The sequence below is a fragment of the Rhipicephalus sanguineus genome, chromosome 5 (assembly GCF_013339695.2).
Source record: "Rhipicephalus sanguineus isolate Rsan-2018 chromosome 5, BIME_Rsan_1.4, whole genome shotgun sequence".
Lineage (NCBI taxonomy): Eukaryota > Metazoa > Arthropoda > Arachnida > Ixodida > Ixodidae > Rhipicephalus > Rhipicephalus sanguineus.
This window is the reverse complement of record NC_051180.1, coordinates 197,937,125-197,954,809: the sequence shown is the minus strand read 5'-3', so window position 1 is coordinate 197,954,809 and position 17,685 is coordinate 197,937,125. Positions and strand designations below refer to the sequence as shown.

General features: G+C 49.6%; 1 protein-coding gene and 1 pseudogene across 1 annotated transcript in view; both read left to right on the top strand.

Annotated features, from left to right (window-relative positions):
* The window catches only part of LOC119395174 (nucleolar and coiled-body phosphoprotein 1), a 675,420-nt gene that overhangs the window by 441,611 nt on the left and 216,124 nt on the right, over positions 1 to 17,685 (top strand). The window lies entirely within an intron of this gene.
* On the top strand, positions 12,501 to 13,155 carry LOC125758508 (uncharacterized; annotated as a pseudogene).

The window sequence follows — 17,685 nt, the reverse complement described above, 5'->3', positions numbered from 1 at the left end:
AGAGAAAAAGATGACGTCACAACCGGAAGCGTAAATGACGTCACGTTTTAACGCGATGGGCGCGAGATTGTGAAAGTCTTTGACAGGCGCCCCTTATTACTTTTTTTTATAGCTGCACGTTCTTTTTCTTATCACTATGACGGCTCCATAATGGAAGCCTGCAAGATAACGGGAAGACGAAAAAGACAGATTTGATAAATAAGGTGTATTTTATTGGCGAAATATTGCAGTTGAACAGGATATTACCCCAAAATATATAACACAGAATTCAGAAGTAGCATAACATTTCAACGTGCCCGCAAACCTTGCACACGTGTTGCTCTTGCATCCCTAGACAGCGCAGCGTTTGTTCGCGTAGCGTGGCGGACTCATCGTCCCGAAGGGCGACAGCACGCCGGCCGTGCGCTGGCAAAACACAGTCACTGAAACGGTTCCCGATGGCTGCGATGGGCTATATTACCTTCTGCCAAGTACCACGACTAGAAAACAACGCTTATGCGAGGAAATCACCTACGGACGACAGGCACAAACCTACTGCGCAAAAACGAGCGACGCCATTGGCATCTGAAAATGCGAAAACCGTTGGCCCATGTTACCAGACTGCCTTCGTGTGCCCGCTCTTTCTGAAAATAAACGAAAAAAATTGGCCACTCAACCACATACCCAAGACTAAAGTTTCATTAAAGTGATCTACTAATTTAATTCGTGACAAAGAAAATTAAAACTGATGAAAATAAACGTTTAATACTTTTTCGTTTTCATTATTTGTCCCCCCGCCTCACCTAGTAGCGCTTCAATCGTCACGCGGGTGTTGATGTTTGTCGCAATAGGTTTCCGACCACTTTTCGTTCCGACTTTCACGACCTATTTAGATTGACCTTGTAGAATGTGCACGTTACGCGTCATTCGGTATGTCCGTCCTGTAACTCGCGCGTATCTCCTCAATTCATCTAGATGCAGGAGGTACTTAAACGACCCCCAGCGACTTTCTAGCAAAATGTAAGTCAGCGGACTGCCTTGGAAACCGCGAGGGGGCAGTGTGTGACTATAAGTTAATGGCTTTAGGTGCTTTAAGCTTCTCTAAAGTTTCGTTTATGAAGGGGCTAGACGATGGGTTGGCCGCGTGTTCCGACCATTTGTTCCGCCAAAGCTCCAACTCATCTGAATAGCTTGGCGACTTATTCACTGTTGCAGTACCCCCAATTCAACCCGTAAAGACACTTTTGGAATAGCGATGAGAGGCGGATACGTGGCTCGCTGTGCAATAAAAAAAAATATTTATTCAAGCATTTTCCACTGTTCTCGGTGAGCGCGTGCAATGAAATCAAGTGCTATATAGTGTTTTACATTCTCTACCTGTTCATAAATAACGCATCGGATTGACGCATGTAGGTATAAGTGACTATAAGAAAGTGTAGGTGGCGTCCAGTATCATATTAGTTCACCGTGAAAATGTGTAAGACTCACTAATGATCGGTTCTTGTAAGAATTCTGTCGATATACCTTCAATAAACCTTTCAATCCTTTTAAACCATATAAGGGTACGTAAAGCGGTCTACAAACAAAGTTTTTGCGGCTTTTACTCAAGGTTTACTACACTTTTACCTTTGAAACGAACGGACAGGGATGGAAGGATATCACGAGTGTTTCATTCATTCAACCTTGCGCCACCACGCACATCTTGCGTCTATTCGGAGAAGCAGCACCATGTACTCCCATGGTGATATGGCTGGCATTGAGAAACGTCAATATAATTTAAGGGTCTTGGAAGGTACTGTATTCTACGGGCTATACGTGACTGGACATTTTTATTACTAGGTATGCCGCACATATCTGGAATGGTGACTTCTTTGGCGAAATTTGTAAAAAAATGGCGACTTTTGGCGACTTTTTGCTCGTGGTTTGGCGACAATTACTCGTAAGTCAGTGGCAACCCTGCTGCACACCAACAAATGCGCAGCCAGGTGTCGTGGTTCAGCAAGCTCTGTGTTGCGATCGGTCGCTTGACAAACCCGCCGCAGCGGCCGCTAGGTACTACGGGCGCTCACATTACATGAGTGCCGTTTCGAGTGCGGATCAGCTCCGTTTGCGCGTCAAACTACGCTAGAGGGCGAGCGAGAGAAGGAATGCATCACTGTGAAAGTTAAAGGCTGTTGAGTGCTAGCAAAAGCCTTATTAAAAAACGAAAACTCTGCCGGCAACTTAGCAGTGACCGCCTCCAGTAGTGCGCTCACGTGTGCTTGCTCCAGGGTTGCCACTGACTTTCGAGTAAAAGTCGCCAAACGACGAGCAAAAAGTCGCCAAAAGTCGCCATTTTTTTTACAAATTTCGCCAAGAAAGTAGCCATTCTAGATATGTGCGGCATACCCAGTAATAAAAATTTCCACTCACGTATAGCCTCGTAGAATACAGTACCATCCAAGACCCTTAAATTATATTGACGTTTCTCGATGCCAGTCGTATCGCCCGCTTCACCATGGGAGTGCATGGTGCTGTTTCTCCGACTAGCCGCAAGATGTGCGTGGTGGCGCAAGGGTGAATGAACGAAACGCTCATGATATCCTTCCATCCCTGTCCTCTCGTTTGAAAGCTAAAAGTGGGGTATAAAGCTTGGGCGAAAACCGTGAAATAATTATTTGTAGACAGCTTTTACGTACCTTTATATGAATTGAAAGGATTAAAAGGTTTATTGAAGGTAACACGACAGAATTCTTACAGGAACCGATCATTAGTGAGTCTTACACCTTTTCAGTGTGAACTAATATGATACCGGACATCACCGACCCTTTCTTATAGTTACTTATATCTACACGCGTCAATCCGATGCGTTATTGCTGTATAACAATGTAAAATGTTATATAGCAATTGTTTTTATTGCACACGCTCACCGAGAACAGTGAAAAATGCCTCAATAAATAATTTTTATCGCAGAAATAGCCGCGTATCCGCCTCTCTTCGCTATTCCAAAACAGTCTTTGTGAGCTGAACTGGGGGTACTGCAACAGTGAATAAGTCGCCAAGCTATTCAGAGAAGTTGGAGCTTTGGCAGAACAAATCGTCAGAACACGCGGCCAACCCGTCGTCTTGCCCCTTCAGATGCGAAACTTCAGATAAGCTTAAAGCACCTAAAGCCATAAACCTATAGTCAATCACTGCCCGCTCGCGGTTTGCAAGGCAGTCCGCTGACTTACATTTTGCTAGAATGTCGCTGGGGGACGTTCCAGTACCTCCTGCATCTAGATGGCATGCCGAACTAAGGATCCCACTCACTGATCTTATTTTCACAGAACATCAAATAAACGTTTTATTATCTCTCTAGATGAATTGATGAGGTACACACGAGTTACCGGACGGACATACCGAATGACGCGTAATGTGCACATTCTACTCGTGGGTCTAAAACCAAGAAAAGTACTGAGAATGTTGCCGCTCATTCGTTGGGAAGACACTGAGCTTAGGATTCAAAACTCGGTGGAGACCTAAGCCAAAAATCGCCAAAAATTCGCCATGTCGCCATTCATAATTTTAGGTCGCCACGGGCCTCTCAAATTCGCCAATTTGGCGAAAAGTAGCCACCATTGGCAACCCTGGCTTGCTCTCTTCTGATGGCTTAAAGATAATTAGGTTCACTCTATCAGCAGCAGCCTGTGACATCTAAAGAAGGCTGTCATATGTGCTTTCGATGGTCGAACAACTCAAACTACAGTTGTGGCTGCTCACGACCAGACGACCGACTCCGGATAGTGTGCTGGGCCATGGGGGCCACCGAAGCGCAAGGACTTTCGGCCACCTAGCGGCCCGGGGGCACGTCGGCTTCATCTCCCTCGCCTTACCCTCATCATGGCGTGAAAAAAGTTGTATCCTCCTCCTCTCCATCTCGTGCAACACTCGTGTAAGCTCGCCGGCTGTGAAAAGAAGTCCAAGTCCTTTGCTTCATTAGACCACCACTTTGACAATACTATATTCTTGTGCGTCCGCAGATATAATACTCAACGCAAGCCGAGCGTTTGTCACAATATTTGGTGCCTGCGGGCATAACAGCAGGCAAGAAATACATGCGTGCTGTATTGAAGGAGCTCACTGCGAAATTGCCGGCAGAGTTTTCATTCCATAATATCGCTTTTGTTGTCACTTAACCGCCTTTAATTTCACAGTGATGCATTCGTTCTCTCGTTCGTCCTCTGAGCGTAGTTTGGCGCACAAGCGAAGCTGATCCGCAGTCGAAGCGGCACTCATGTAATGTGAGCGCCCGCAGCGTCGAGCGGGCGCTGCTGCGGGTTCATCAAGCAGCTGATCGCAAGATACAGCCTGCTGCACTATGACACCTGGCTGCGCAGTTGTTGTTGTGGAGCTGCTACTTTGTGACTATGTCGCGTACAATTATTTTGAACAATTTATAGCACATATTGATTTTCAGCACCGCTTTTCAGCACATATTAAACGGCGTAGGTGCTAGGTAGACTTGGTCACATTTCATGCATTTTAACTTGTTAGCAAACAAAATAATGCAACGTTTTTATGCACAATGGTAGATGACGTCCTGGACTTCAATCAGAGGGATTTAAAAAAAATTAAAGCTGGCCATTTCGAGAAAACTATTTCCAAACTTCGGCGTTTTTGGTAAATCACTTACGTTTCAGCCCAATTATCGAGATAACGGAGCGTGCTGAAGCTAGGGACTTTATTTGACAAGAGAGCAAGAGTATCAAGGTTGATCATCATCAGGGCTCTTATAAACATTTCCATGTCACGCATTATTATTAGTGTGTACCGAAAGTAACTACTTTACTTATTCTACTTTGCTCGCCTGTATGCCTGTGTTTTCACCTTCATTCTTGTTACCTGTACTTGCTCATGTGCCGCGGCTTTCCACCCTTGAGCAATGTATGGGTGGGGGGCGGGGGGGGGGGGGCTTTGTCAGGCAGTTGCATCTGCCTTTAGCCCTTTCATCCCAGACAATGTCTGTCTCCATAAAGTTCAAATTCAAATTCAAAAAAATTCAAATATGCACCAATTTTATTACCCTCACTTTAACTTGTTTGCAGCAATAAATTCCTAAAATTCAGGTAATTTGTCGATTTGCCAGGTTTGACACTTTTTTCTTCAAAAATGCTTCGACAAGCAAGAAAATTAATAGACTCATAAGAATGTATTTACTTTGTTCTTTGAGGGGAACAAATACTGTGACCTAGAAGTGCGCCATTTTTAAGATGCGAAGCGTTTTATAGCGGCGGCATGTCCCGCGGCGTCCGCACTCACACTACGCATGCGCAACTTTACTCCTTCCCTCTTTCCAACAGCTGCCCGTTACTCTCTCCACTTTTCTCCTACCACCTGCTTGCGCTTCTCCTGCGTTCTCGCTTCTGCTCTCGCGGCGCATGCGCTACTCTCCTCTTCTAGTCTCCTCTCCTTCAAGTGTGAATATAAAGCGGGTAGAGCGATGTGCGCGTTCAGTGCACCGCTTCCTACGGTTGACTCCGCTTGACTCCCTTGATGCTTCCGATGAAGTGTGATGGTCCGATGAAGTGCGATGGAAGCAACAGTCCCGTCAGTTAGTGGGTTGGCGCAAGCAAGCGTCAGCATCAGCCCACAAACTAACACCAAATCTTCAATTTGGGCTAGTTGGTACGACATAGCAATGTAGATGCGCTGAGTGAAGCACAGACAAGAAACGTAACAAGGGACAGGACTAGTGGTGCGCACCACTAGTCCTGTCCCTTGTTACGTTTCTCGTGTTTGCTTCACTCAGCGCATCTACATTGCTACACAAACTAACAGCAATTTCGTGTGTTTTCTCGTGTCCTTGTGTGTGACCGCATGTGTGGACAGCTTGCCTCGTGATTCATGCGCCTGAGTACGGTTTTTAGACTCGAAGCATCTTATGGCTGAGTTCAATCCAGTGGTGGTGTGCGGCGTGACCACCCTTACTGCGCATCCTCCTCCTCCCTCCTCTCCTCTCCTACGCTCCCTCTCCCCCTCTCTCTCCTCTCCTACGCTCTCCCCTCTCGCCCACCTGTCCATCGCGTTGCCCGCTCGCCCCATGAGAATGAACGGCCAGGCTAGAGGGAAGACACGACGCGCGTAGCGTTCCTCTTCGCGTTACACGACGCGAGGTCGGTGGCATGCCCAACGAACGCCATCGGAACCCGATCGTGCAAGTGCTCCGGCTTCGCATCACCTCATAGTCCCCTTTAGCGGGAGATAGTGTAATTTTTTCCTTAGGTGCGCTCATAATTCAGAAATCGCGACATTGGCGGAAAAGTGTTTTCTGCAGCCAAAATCAATATAATTTGTTTCAAGCAAACAATTTTTTTCCCAAAACTAACTCTGAACACATTGTTTTGGGTCTAATACCTAGGCCTACGCTAAATTTCATCAAAATCGGGAATGGTGACCGGGACCTCGTGTTCGAATTGGAAGTGGGATGCTGCAGCTGGGAAAGGTCATACACAAGCAGATATGTGAGTGTAATTTTTATAGAAACTGAGACCTCCGAATAGCAAAGGGCTACATGCTCACGGAAAGGAACAGAAGCTGGTTTTCGCTATCAGGCAACTGTTCATTTTTATACACGATATACAAGAGCTCAGATCAAGTCTACCGCAATGTCTACCACGTCATTTGTAAACACTGTATCGCGGGATTTGATAAATATTGGCTACGCTAATAGTGTACTTAGCCGCAACGGCCACACTGCAAACCTATGTTGTGACAAGTGGTGTTCTGTGTAGTTCGTCGAACAAACCTTGCTCAAGGTCCGAGCATACAAATACGAGCCACAAGAATATCAAGGTAACCTACAGAAAGCTCGTCCGAGGCCCCTTGTCGTTAATACGGAGCTGCGTCCCTGGCCCTGCCCATCGAAACAGCAAAAAAAAAAACTCAGTCTCTTGGTTGCTTACATCGAATCTACTAGTCTTCACAGCAAACTTTCTTCCTTCAATTAAAAAAGAAAGTGTAATATACCTATAAGTGTTCCTTTTTTTTCCATATTTCACAACAACTGCCATGACAATGTACGTTCTTCGCCAAGGGCAGCTGCTACAAGACCGGTATATCAGTCTTTTCTTACGTATCTTTCTGCCTACATTCTCCTAAGTTCCCCTCTCCGTACATAATAACAAGGAGGCGAGTGTAATCTGGCTAATCCTGCAACTTTTTAATGAGGAGCTTTCTCTCTCACACACACAGTCAACCTGTGAGAATAGCCTCTCGGACGCTGCAGATGTTTCGGTGATCGACTACTGGATCCATTGCTACCCACGAATCGCATTGGAAGGCAGGAAGAAATGTGGCTGTCACTCATTTTTCGACATGCAAATATTATTGGTTTTCAAGCACCTCATGGACGCTCATATATCTCAGTTGAAGCGATCTCAAGTAGCCGTTAGGCCTCTCGCCGCATTAGTAAATACTAACTCTTTCTTCATTGTAATCGCCTTAGCGATGCGTTAAGGTGCTGTTTCTCTATCCATAGCACTGAAACAGCAATAACCACTGGCCCCAATAAGGTAACGAATGTGTTATAAAAGAAACATGGCTGATATCTCCGTCGTAGAAATTGGCATAACACGAAAGTAAAACGTGTCCTTACAGAAGTACTTGAAATACGTGGCGCAAGGTTGCAACTGAGAAGAAACAAGAAAGAAAGAGAGAACGCCGAACGAAACGAGAAGAGAGCAGTTGAAAGAGAAAAAGAACGAAAGAAGGAAAGAGAGAAGTAGTTGACCGTTGACTGTACCACGGCCGGACTGGAAAGGCGCGAGCGTTCCGTAACGCTCGCGCGCCTTCCCAATCTCGCCGTGACTGTGCGTTGATGTAAGAGAGCTTGCAATATGTTTACTGATGTTTAGCAGCTATAGCGCCGTTTAACGGGGACGCACCCACGTTGACGCTTTATGGCACATCTCCATCCCGGCATCTAATGTCAGTAATTATTGATTAAAGAAACCTTTGTGGTATCTGTAGTAGCTAATCGTGAGAGCGTAATTAGAGAAAGCGGTGTGACAGCCAGATGAGCGTCGCTGATTGGACGCAGAACCTGGGCTAAGGTCGCCAGGCGAGGCAGGCCAAGGCAGGCGCGTGTGGCAGAGCTATTTTTAGTATGGATGGATCCTATGAGTCAGGTCAAGGCTTGGACTAAGGTCGCCACGTTGTCATGAGTAAAGGGGCACGTGCCGAATGTCGCAAAGTGGCGATGGTGTGCGGGCCATGGAAAATTTCTCGATGTCGTGCACCCCTGCCACGTCCGCGCACGCCATTGACCGGGGACGGGCGCGTAGCACGCGACCCGAGACGTGGTGAGAAACCACAGGAGAAGAGACTGGGATTGTTCGGTGGAGCGCTGTTCGATGAAGGTGGAAGAAGTCAGCATCGCACTCGCGGCGAGAGCAGCAGGCGTCCGGATTCCGAGGTAGCGGTGACTGCAGGGTCTAACCGAGAACGTCGATGGCGAGCGCGACGCAATATGTACCACGAAAGATCGACTTCGACACCGCGACGACCGTACGACAAGTAAGTGGGTTTCATTTTGGATGCTACCGAGAGGCTAGTGCTGCCGGACTGTTAGGGGAGCTAGAAACTCCGTTTAGTCTAAGAATTCTTTTGAGGAATTTTGGTAATATGTATTTTTTATTATAGTAAATTTGAGTGGTGGTTTAATTTGTTTTCGTACCCTGCTGTGTCGGGTAAACTCTGTTTGTCGTGCCACAGCCGCATCCAGTCTCTCTCTCAATTGCATCCCACATTGCAAGCGCTCCCGAGATAGTATGACACACCTCGGGGTGTTTAAGGCGTTCACAAAATTGCACCTCTCCTATTGGAAACGCGCCGAATGGGACGGACCCGTAGCAATGATGCGTTGCAGGATTTCATCACGGAGGCTACGGTCATGGTGAATTACGTCACCGCTCCCAGTCGCCGGCAACACCCCGCCGGCCAAGAGTACTGTAGAGGGCGCGAGTGCCAAGTCAAATATGAGGCGCCCTCTATAGGATGTACTAGATATAACGGGTGTACTGTAACTAAAAAGGGGCACTTCTGCTGGGGACTCGGAGCGTGTGTTTTACTCCGCGGCCCTCGGGCTTCAGTCTGCCCGCTCGACCGCCTCGGCTCAAACCCTCCCACCACATGGTGTCAGAAGTGGAATGCCTGGTTCCCACCACTCGACATGGATAACAAAGACGCTCCAGTTCCTGCTCTCGCTGCCGCCAGTCTTCGGAGTCCGGCTCCGTTCTCGTTCGACGATGCCGGCGAGTGGCTGCCCTGGTTACAGCAATTTGAGGACTATGCACGCAGCCCCGGACGAGACTAGGGTTAGGATTCTCCTCTACTGTATGGGTCCCCGGGCACGCATCGTCCTCACTTCACTCATGTTCGACGAGGAAGCGTACAAGCCCTACGCGGAAGTCACCCAGCGGCTCACAAGCTACTTCGTGCACCCCGTACACGAGATGTACGAGAGCTCTAGGTTCCACAAGCGGACGCAACAGCCAGGTGAAACTGTCGACAATTTCTTCACGGCCCTTCAGAACATGGTACGCAAGTGTAACTACCCGTCACCTGCCGTTGAAGAGCGTCTTGTTCGCGACCGTTTCGTCGTGGGTTCGGCAGATTCTCACCTTTCGGACAAGCTGTGTGGCACTCCCTGGACGACGCTGCCGTGCAAGCTCGTCAGCACGAAGACGCCGAACGCGAAAAACAACGCCTCTCCCTCACCGCTGAGCAACCGCCTACGGCAGCTCACGTGGACGCGGCGACTTTGCGTAAACCCGCGCAGCGTGCACGTGGACGACGCAACAGACGGGACTCTAGCAACTTTGCAGTCTTTGCGTCACGTGACCGGCGCGACGGTGCGCACACGGGCAACAGAGCCGACGAGGCTTCGAAAAGCGGCCTAGGCCTAAGTGGGCAGTGCCAATTTTGCGGTCACGACTTTCACCGACGGTCTGACTGTCCAATGGCCAAAGTGGTCTGTAACCACTGCAAGAAGCGAGGCCACTTCGCGGCGGTATGTCGCTCAAGGAAGCGCCTCGGATCCGTGGAGCTCCACTCCGTCGTGGCGGTGGCCTGCAACGGGCGGTACGTTGAGGTGCGAGTCAACGGGCACCCTCTCGTCTTCAAAGTGGACTCTGGTGCCGACGTCTCGGGGGTCTGCGCACGTTTCCCGGCTACCCAGCCGTCCTCGATTAGCCGCGCGGCGAAGAACTTTTGGGTACCGGAAAACAATCCCTGAAGCTTCTCGGCACCTTCGACGCGGCGTTGTATTGGAGATGCAGGCAAGTCAACGAGCGCCTCTACGTCGTTGCGGGACAAGAGCAGCCACTTCTGGGCTATCCCGCTATCGTTGCCCTTAGGGTCGTCAAGGTTGTCGGCGCCGTCACATCAGTTCTGCCGGACGCACCACCCCGTGAAGTCCCGCCAGCCCTTTTCACCGGCCTGGGCACGTTTCCGGAAGAGTACACGAAACGTATCAAGCCTGACCGGTAATGTATGCCCTCAGCACAGCCCGGCGTATCCCGATACCGCTACGAGACGTAGTCAAAAAGGAGCTCGACAAGATGGAGCAAGAGGGCGTGATCCGGCGCGTCGACGAACTGACGTACTGGTGCGCGGGGCTTGTCGTCGTCCCGAAGCCAGCGGGGGGTTACCACCCATGCGTTGATTTGACGAAACTCAACCAAGTCGTTCTGCGTGAACGCCACGTACTCCCGACCGTCGACCAAACCCTCGGACTTCTCGTTGACGCACGCGTTTTTTCGAAGTTGGACGCAACTTCAGGCTTCAACCAAGTACGCCTGGCGGTCGACTCCCAGAAGTACACGACTTTCGTCACACCGTTTGGCAGGTATTGCTTCTGCCGCCTCCCATTCGGCATAACATCGGCCCCGGAATACTTTCAGCGTCAGATGTCTCGCCTGCTGGAAGGGTTGGCCGGTGTTGTTAACCATATGGACGACATTCTTGTGTTTGGCCGCACCACAAAAGAACACGACCAACGCCCCCAGGCAGTCGTCGGTCACCTCCAACAAACGGGGGTCACCCTCAGCGCTGCCAAGTGCACATTCGGCGTGTCCAGCGTGCGATTCGTTGGCGTTGTCGTCGGTGCCAATGGGATCACTCCGGATCCAGGCAAAGTGGCGCCCATTCAGCGCATGCAAGCTCCTCAGGACGTTCGCGGTGTCCAACGCTTTCTCGGTATGCTCAACCATGTCGGTCGCTTCCTCCCGGGCCTCTCTCAAACAACTGCGCCAATCAGAAGTCTCCTGAACAAGACTGCAGCCTGGACATGGGGACCAGCATTTGAAAAGCTCAAGAGCATGCTGTCCTCAGACATCTGCCTCGCAAGGTATAACCCTGCACTGTTGACGACAGTCTCCGCAGATGCCAGTTCCTTCGGGCTGGATGCTGTTCTTCTTCAAGACCAGTCATCACGGGAGCGCCGACTAGTTGCATACGCCTCTCGAGCGCTGACTGAAACGGAACGGAGCTACAGCCAAATCGAAAAGGAGGCACTGGCTACCACCTGGGCCATCAACCTATTCGACGAGTTTCTTCGGGGTCTTCGTTTCACCCTGGAGACCGACCATAAGCCGTTAGTAAAGCTCCTAGGAACCGCAGATCTCGATCTCATGCCACCACGAATCCAGCGCTTCCGCATCCGCCTTCTCCAGTACCAGTTTGACGTCAAGTACGTTCCTGGGAAACAGCTGGCCACTGCAGATGCACTCTCAAGGGACCCAGTCGTCCAGTTGCCAGCGACTCCAGCAGTAGATAAGGTGGAGCTGAACGTTCAAGCTGCTATCCCTCCCACATTTGCAGTCCTCCTCGACGACTTCTGAGCTCACCATGCTGCAGATGCGGAGCGCGCGCAGCTTAAGTTGTACTGTGAGCAAGGGTGGCCTCGGAAAGAGAACCTGCCTCTCAGCATGGCTCAATTCTGGGCTCATCGCGCCGAATTCAGTATCGCTTACGACCTTCTCGTCTGCGGCGGACGCCTGGTGGTGACCGCTTCTCTGCGGAAGCACGTCCTTTCTCTCATTCACGACGGACACCTCGGAGTGAACCGCTGCCGTGCCATCGCCATGGGAGCTGTCTGGTGGCCGACCATGGGGAGCCAGATCAAGACCTTGGTGAAGAACTGTCCCAACTGTGCCACGACGCGGGTCCAGCGAGCAGAGCCACTGCTCCCTACTGTGACGCCTAGCCGTCCCTAGGAGCGAGTCGGGGTGGACATCTTTCATCGCGAAGGAGCCGACTACCTTCTCCTCGTAGATTACTCGATGTACCCAGAAGTGCTGTCTCTTCGCTCGACGACGTCTACAACGGTGATCTCCATCATCAAAAGCGCCTTCGCAAGGCATGGGATCCCAGAGACCCTCGTAAGTGATAATGGGCCTCAATATTCATCTGCAGAATTCCGTGTCTTCGCCCAGAGCTGCGGCTTCTCCCCCGTCACCAGCAGTCCCAGGTACCCGCAGTCCAATGGGGAAGTCGAGCGTATGGTGCGAACTGTCAAGGAACTCTTCAAGAAGTGTCCGGGCTGGCCTTTGGCCCTCTTGGCATACCGCAATGCACCTGGCGTGACTGGGTACAGCCCTGCTCAGCTGCTCATGGGGCGCAACCTCAGGACTCTACTTCCGGTTCCAACGGCCGCATTGCTTCCTGAACTGCCTAACGCTGCCGACTTCCACCGACATGACACTGCCCAACGACGTCGCCAGCGTCAAGGCTTTGACCGTCGACATGCTGTACAAGATTTGCGGCTCCTGGAGCAGGGAGAGGGAGTGTGGATTCACGACACAGATTGTGCTGGCACTGTTCTCAGCCCAGCGCAGCGTCCACGCTCCTATATGGTCAAGACGGATGCAGGTGTTCTTGTCCGCAACCGGAGACATCTGGTTCCGCAGCAGTCTGGCGTCATCAGGGGTTCTTGACGTCAACAGTTCCACTCCACGGACACAAGGATCCGAAAGCCTGCCACAGACTCCAACTCGCCCAGAGCCTGTGTGCAGCAGTCCAACTCCCAGGGCACGTACTCCTCTACCAGGTGCTTCGCCACCGGTTGCCCCAGCTACTCCCTCAAGACCGCCTGGGTCGGTTGTGCGCACTTGGTCTGGACGTTGTGTTAGGCCACCGGTGCGGCTGAACTTGTAGAACGCGCCATGAGACATTTGTCATTGCGTTGCATGCCTGAGAGTGAGGGGTTGCTTTCTGTGGCTTTCCCAAAAGGGGGGATGTAGAGGGCGCGAGTGCCATGTCAAATATGAGGCCCCTCTATAGGATGTACTAGATATAAAGGGTGTACTGTGAATAAACAGGGGCACTTCTGTTGGGGACTTGGAGCGTGTGTTTTACTCCGCGGCCCTCGGGCTTCAGCCTGCCTCTTCGGCCACCTCGGCTCGAATCCTCCCACCACAAGCACTGCGAGAGGAAAGTGTCAGGTATTAAACGCGTGTTTGTAAGGCCTTCAGAGTGTGCACGGCATCTGTTGTCGCGGACCGAGATGTCGTGGGTTCGACTCTCGGTGACAGAACTTTTTTGTTTTGCCGCCTTACCGTGTGCATTTTTCCACGTCATTTCCCTGACAGATGTACGTCATTGAAATATTGGTGCACCCCGGCATAATACACTTTCGTGTTAAAACATTGCTATGTAAAATAAGTGCTTCGAACCTGCAATGTTTAAAGCAGCCTGGAATCGGAGTGATATTCAAGCACTCAGGTATAGCACACCTGGAATCGCGAAAGCACCTACGCCTTGTCGACTCCTGATCCATTGATCTTGATCCCCCCCCCCCGGTTCACCGCTGTTCGTTAACGAGGATCTTTACCCAACGCTGAAACATGTTCTTGGCATAGCGCTTGCGCAAAAGAGAGTGCAAAACTGGCGATTTGTTTGGTCAAGCAGCGAAAAGATTTTGGCCAGGAAACATCAAACGTCACCGATGACGCACATTCGCAGACAGCGTGATCTAGAAAGGATTAGCTAGTTCGCGTCGACTGCACATGTTTTTCGTTATTTAGTGTTTCTGCAATGGCTCTGTCTCCAGAATATGTTAACAATGCATTTCACATTTCTAAAAACCCTTTCACGTGTTTTCACTTGAATGTGGGTTCCCTCAGAAAAAACCAGGATGAACTGTCAATTTCCTTCGATGAATTTCTTTTCACTTTCGAAGTGAAAATTTACGGAGACATGGTGTTCGGCAAATACTGAAATTTTCAACCGTGGTGGTTATCAAAGCTTGTTCCTTAATAGACAACCTAAGCAAGGTGGGGATTTAGATGTTCTCGTGAAACGCGAGTTAGAATGTCAAATTGATACCCAGTTTTCCATTATATCTCAGGACATAGTGTTTCACGTTATTATCCCCCGATAATTTTTTTCACTGTCGTGTATCGGCCACCTAAGCGAGAAATGCAAAATTTCATTGAATACCTTGAAAAGCTTTTAAATAATGTGAATTCGAAAAAAGCGAAAATAATTCTTGGCGGACATCTAAATATTGATATTGTGACGGGGTCGTGACGTCGACGAAGACAACAGCTGGCGTGGTCAAGATGAAGCTCTTTATTTGGCCGAACTTGTGGCCGGGCAATGAAAACTCAGACTATAGCAATACACGCTGTACACTGATAGCGGCAAACTTGGCGTCGGCCGTCGAACAACTGACAAGCGGTGAAGCGCGTCGGCATTTATACGCGTGCCGTCGAATATTCCAGCCTTGTCGCTGGTTGTCGCGCAAGCTCCAGAACAAGCTCGAGTGTTGGCGTCTTGCGCGCAACCTTAACAAAACGATCTACAATAATCGTGAAGCTTCTCGAACAATGAGGCGCGGTTTGCGCTGATCGTTGCTCAAAACCTTTGTGGGCGAAACCGAATACAGCAAAAATGATAATAAGAAACGCACGCGGCAATGCCCCCCTCTGAAAAAGCATCGGCCCGATGCTTAAAAACAGAACATGAATACATGCAATATTAAAGAAAACTAATAAAGCAAGCAAACATTAGAGTCCTTAGATGCGTTAACGAGCAGAGTACGGTTTAAGGCGCACCACATGCACGACCTCGGGTCCAGCTCGGCGCCGCTGAGAGTTCGTGATGCCGTCGGGGACAACCTCGTAGTCGAGTGCGCCGAGACGTCGAAGTACCCTGTACGGTCCGCAGTACCGTCGAAGAAGCTTCTCGCTCAGTCTGCGTCGTCGTATTGCCGTCCGACACGGTCGCCGGGCTGGTACTCCACGAAACGTCGTCGAAGATTGTAGCGACGGCTGTCGGTGTGCTGCTGGGTCTTGATGCGCAGGCGGGCGAGCTGTCGAGCTTCTTCGGCACGTTGTAAGTAAGCGGTGGCGTCGAGATTTTCTTCGTCGGTGACGTTGGGTAGCATGGCGTCAAGCGTCGTCGCCGGGCTCCTTCTGTGGACCAACTTGTACGGCGTCATCTGCGTCGTTTCTTGGACGGTCGTGTTGTAAGCGAAAGTCACGTACGGAAGGACGGCGTCCCACGCCTTCTACTCAACGTTGACGTACTGTCGGCCGCAAAATTTTGCAGGATCTGCAGCGCGTGGCGGAGCGACGAAAAACTGCATTGCTGCGTCACCTACCGTGACGCCACCGGTGTTGAGGCTATCGGCCGCGGCCTCCGCGATTAGATCCAGCAATGGCACGTTGTCTAAACGCGTCGTCGCTAATCGCCGAGGCCGATAGCCTCAACACCGGCGGCGTCACGGTAGGTGACGCAGCAATGCAGTTTTTCGTCGCTCCGCCACGCGCTGCAGATCCCGCAAAATTTTGCGGCCGACAGTACATGGCCAGCATGTCGGCGGTGGTCTTATTTAGACGCTCGGTGAGGCCATTGGTCTGCGGGTGGTAGGCGGTGGTGCAGCGGTGGCTCGTCTCGCTGTATTTGAAGACGTCGACGAAGACAACAGCTGGCGTGGTCAAGATGAAACTCTTTATTTGGCCGAACTTCTGGCCTGGAAATGAAAACTCAGACTACAGCAATACACGCTGTACGCTGATAGCGGCAAACTGGGCGTCAGCCTTCGAACAACTGACAAACGGTGAAGCGCGTCGGCATTTATACGCATGCCGTCGGATGTTCCAGCGTCATCGCTGGTCGTCGCGCAAGCTACAGAACAAACTGGAGTGTTCGCGTCTTGCGCGCAACCTTAACAAAACGATCTACAATAATCGCGAAGCTTCTCGAACAATGAGGCGCGGTTTGCGCTGAGCGTTGCTGACAGTCTTTGTGGGCGAAAACCGAATACAGCAATAATGATAATAAGAAACGCACGTGCCAATATCTTAAAATCTTGCCACAATAAGGACGCACTTTTTTCAGCAATATAGTCATCTGGTCAAGCCATCATAACAGATACGGCAAAGCGCGTTACATCCCACACAAAGACAATCATCGAACTTTATATTACAAATATAAATACAGAAAGCTTGACAACCGGGGTCCTGAATTGTGATATGAGCGACCAATTTGTTTATCAGGGGTGAAGATCAACTTGCATATGCGCGAATGAATGACGTAAACGGTACAAAATATCGTACCTACAACCTAAATACCTTCTACGCATGCCTTGAAAAAGAAATTTGGACTGACGTTTACCATACTTTAACGGCCGACTACGAGGCTTTCATTTGTGCTTTGAAATGTACATATTTCGAGCATTTAATAAAAATATAGCCAAAATGTAACAAAAGCCAGAAACCATGTATCAACCGTGAGTGTCTACGCAGAATAAAAAGAAAGAAAGATTGTTCCCAAAATCTCTTAAGGCCAGGTCACCAGAGGATCTCGATATGTACAAAAAATACCGCAATAAGCTTAACACTTTTCTAAAAAATGGAAAGCGCTGTTTTCTGCATGATCGATTTAGTTAAGAGAATTGTAAGGACAGTGCACAGATGTGGAACACGCTCAACAGTTTGGTAAATCGCACACCAGTCTCGCAAGCAGTCACGGAGATAAACCATCAAGGACATCATATTCAGGGGTTCGAGCTTGCTCAACAATTTAATAAGTTTCTCAGAGATGTTGTGTTCGGTCCACGAAGGTTAAGTAGGACAAATCACGCTCTAAACAGGAACCCTTCGAGCATGCATATCGAACCAACCAATGAGGCCGAAATATATGCCATATTTGCTCGTTAAACTCATTTAAAATAGCAAAGCACGTAATATTGATGGCATTGAGATAATTGGCTCATGGCAATGTCTTTAGGTTGCTTTCCAAAACTGATGCAAGTAGCTAAAGTCAGTATGCTTTTTAAAAGGGGTGACAGAAATGATATGGCAAACTATAGGCCAATTTCGATTCTGCCCATTTTTCCAAGGGCTTGGAGAAGATAATTTACAAACGGCAAATGAAACTCTGCATGAAATTTAACCTGATTACTTCTTCACGGTATGACTTCCTACCTAAAAGGTCCACAGAAACAGCTCTCCCGAAGCAAAAAGAATTAATTCCGTTGAAAACAAGGAATGGTGCATCGGTGTATTTGTAGACTGCTCGAAGGCGTTCGATCGAATCAATCATGAAATACTTTTGGAAAAACAGGAATTATATGGTATTCGGGGAATCGTAGCTTTTCTCCTAAAAACTTACCTACAATATCGATGCCAGCTTGTGGTGATGATACGAAGCCACATGTCTACTTGCCAGATTATGACC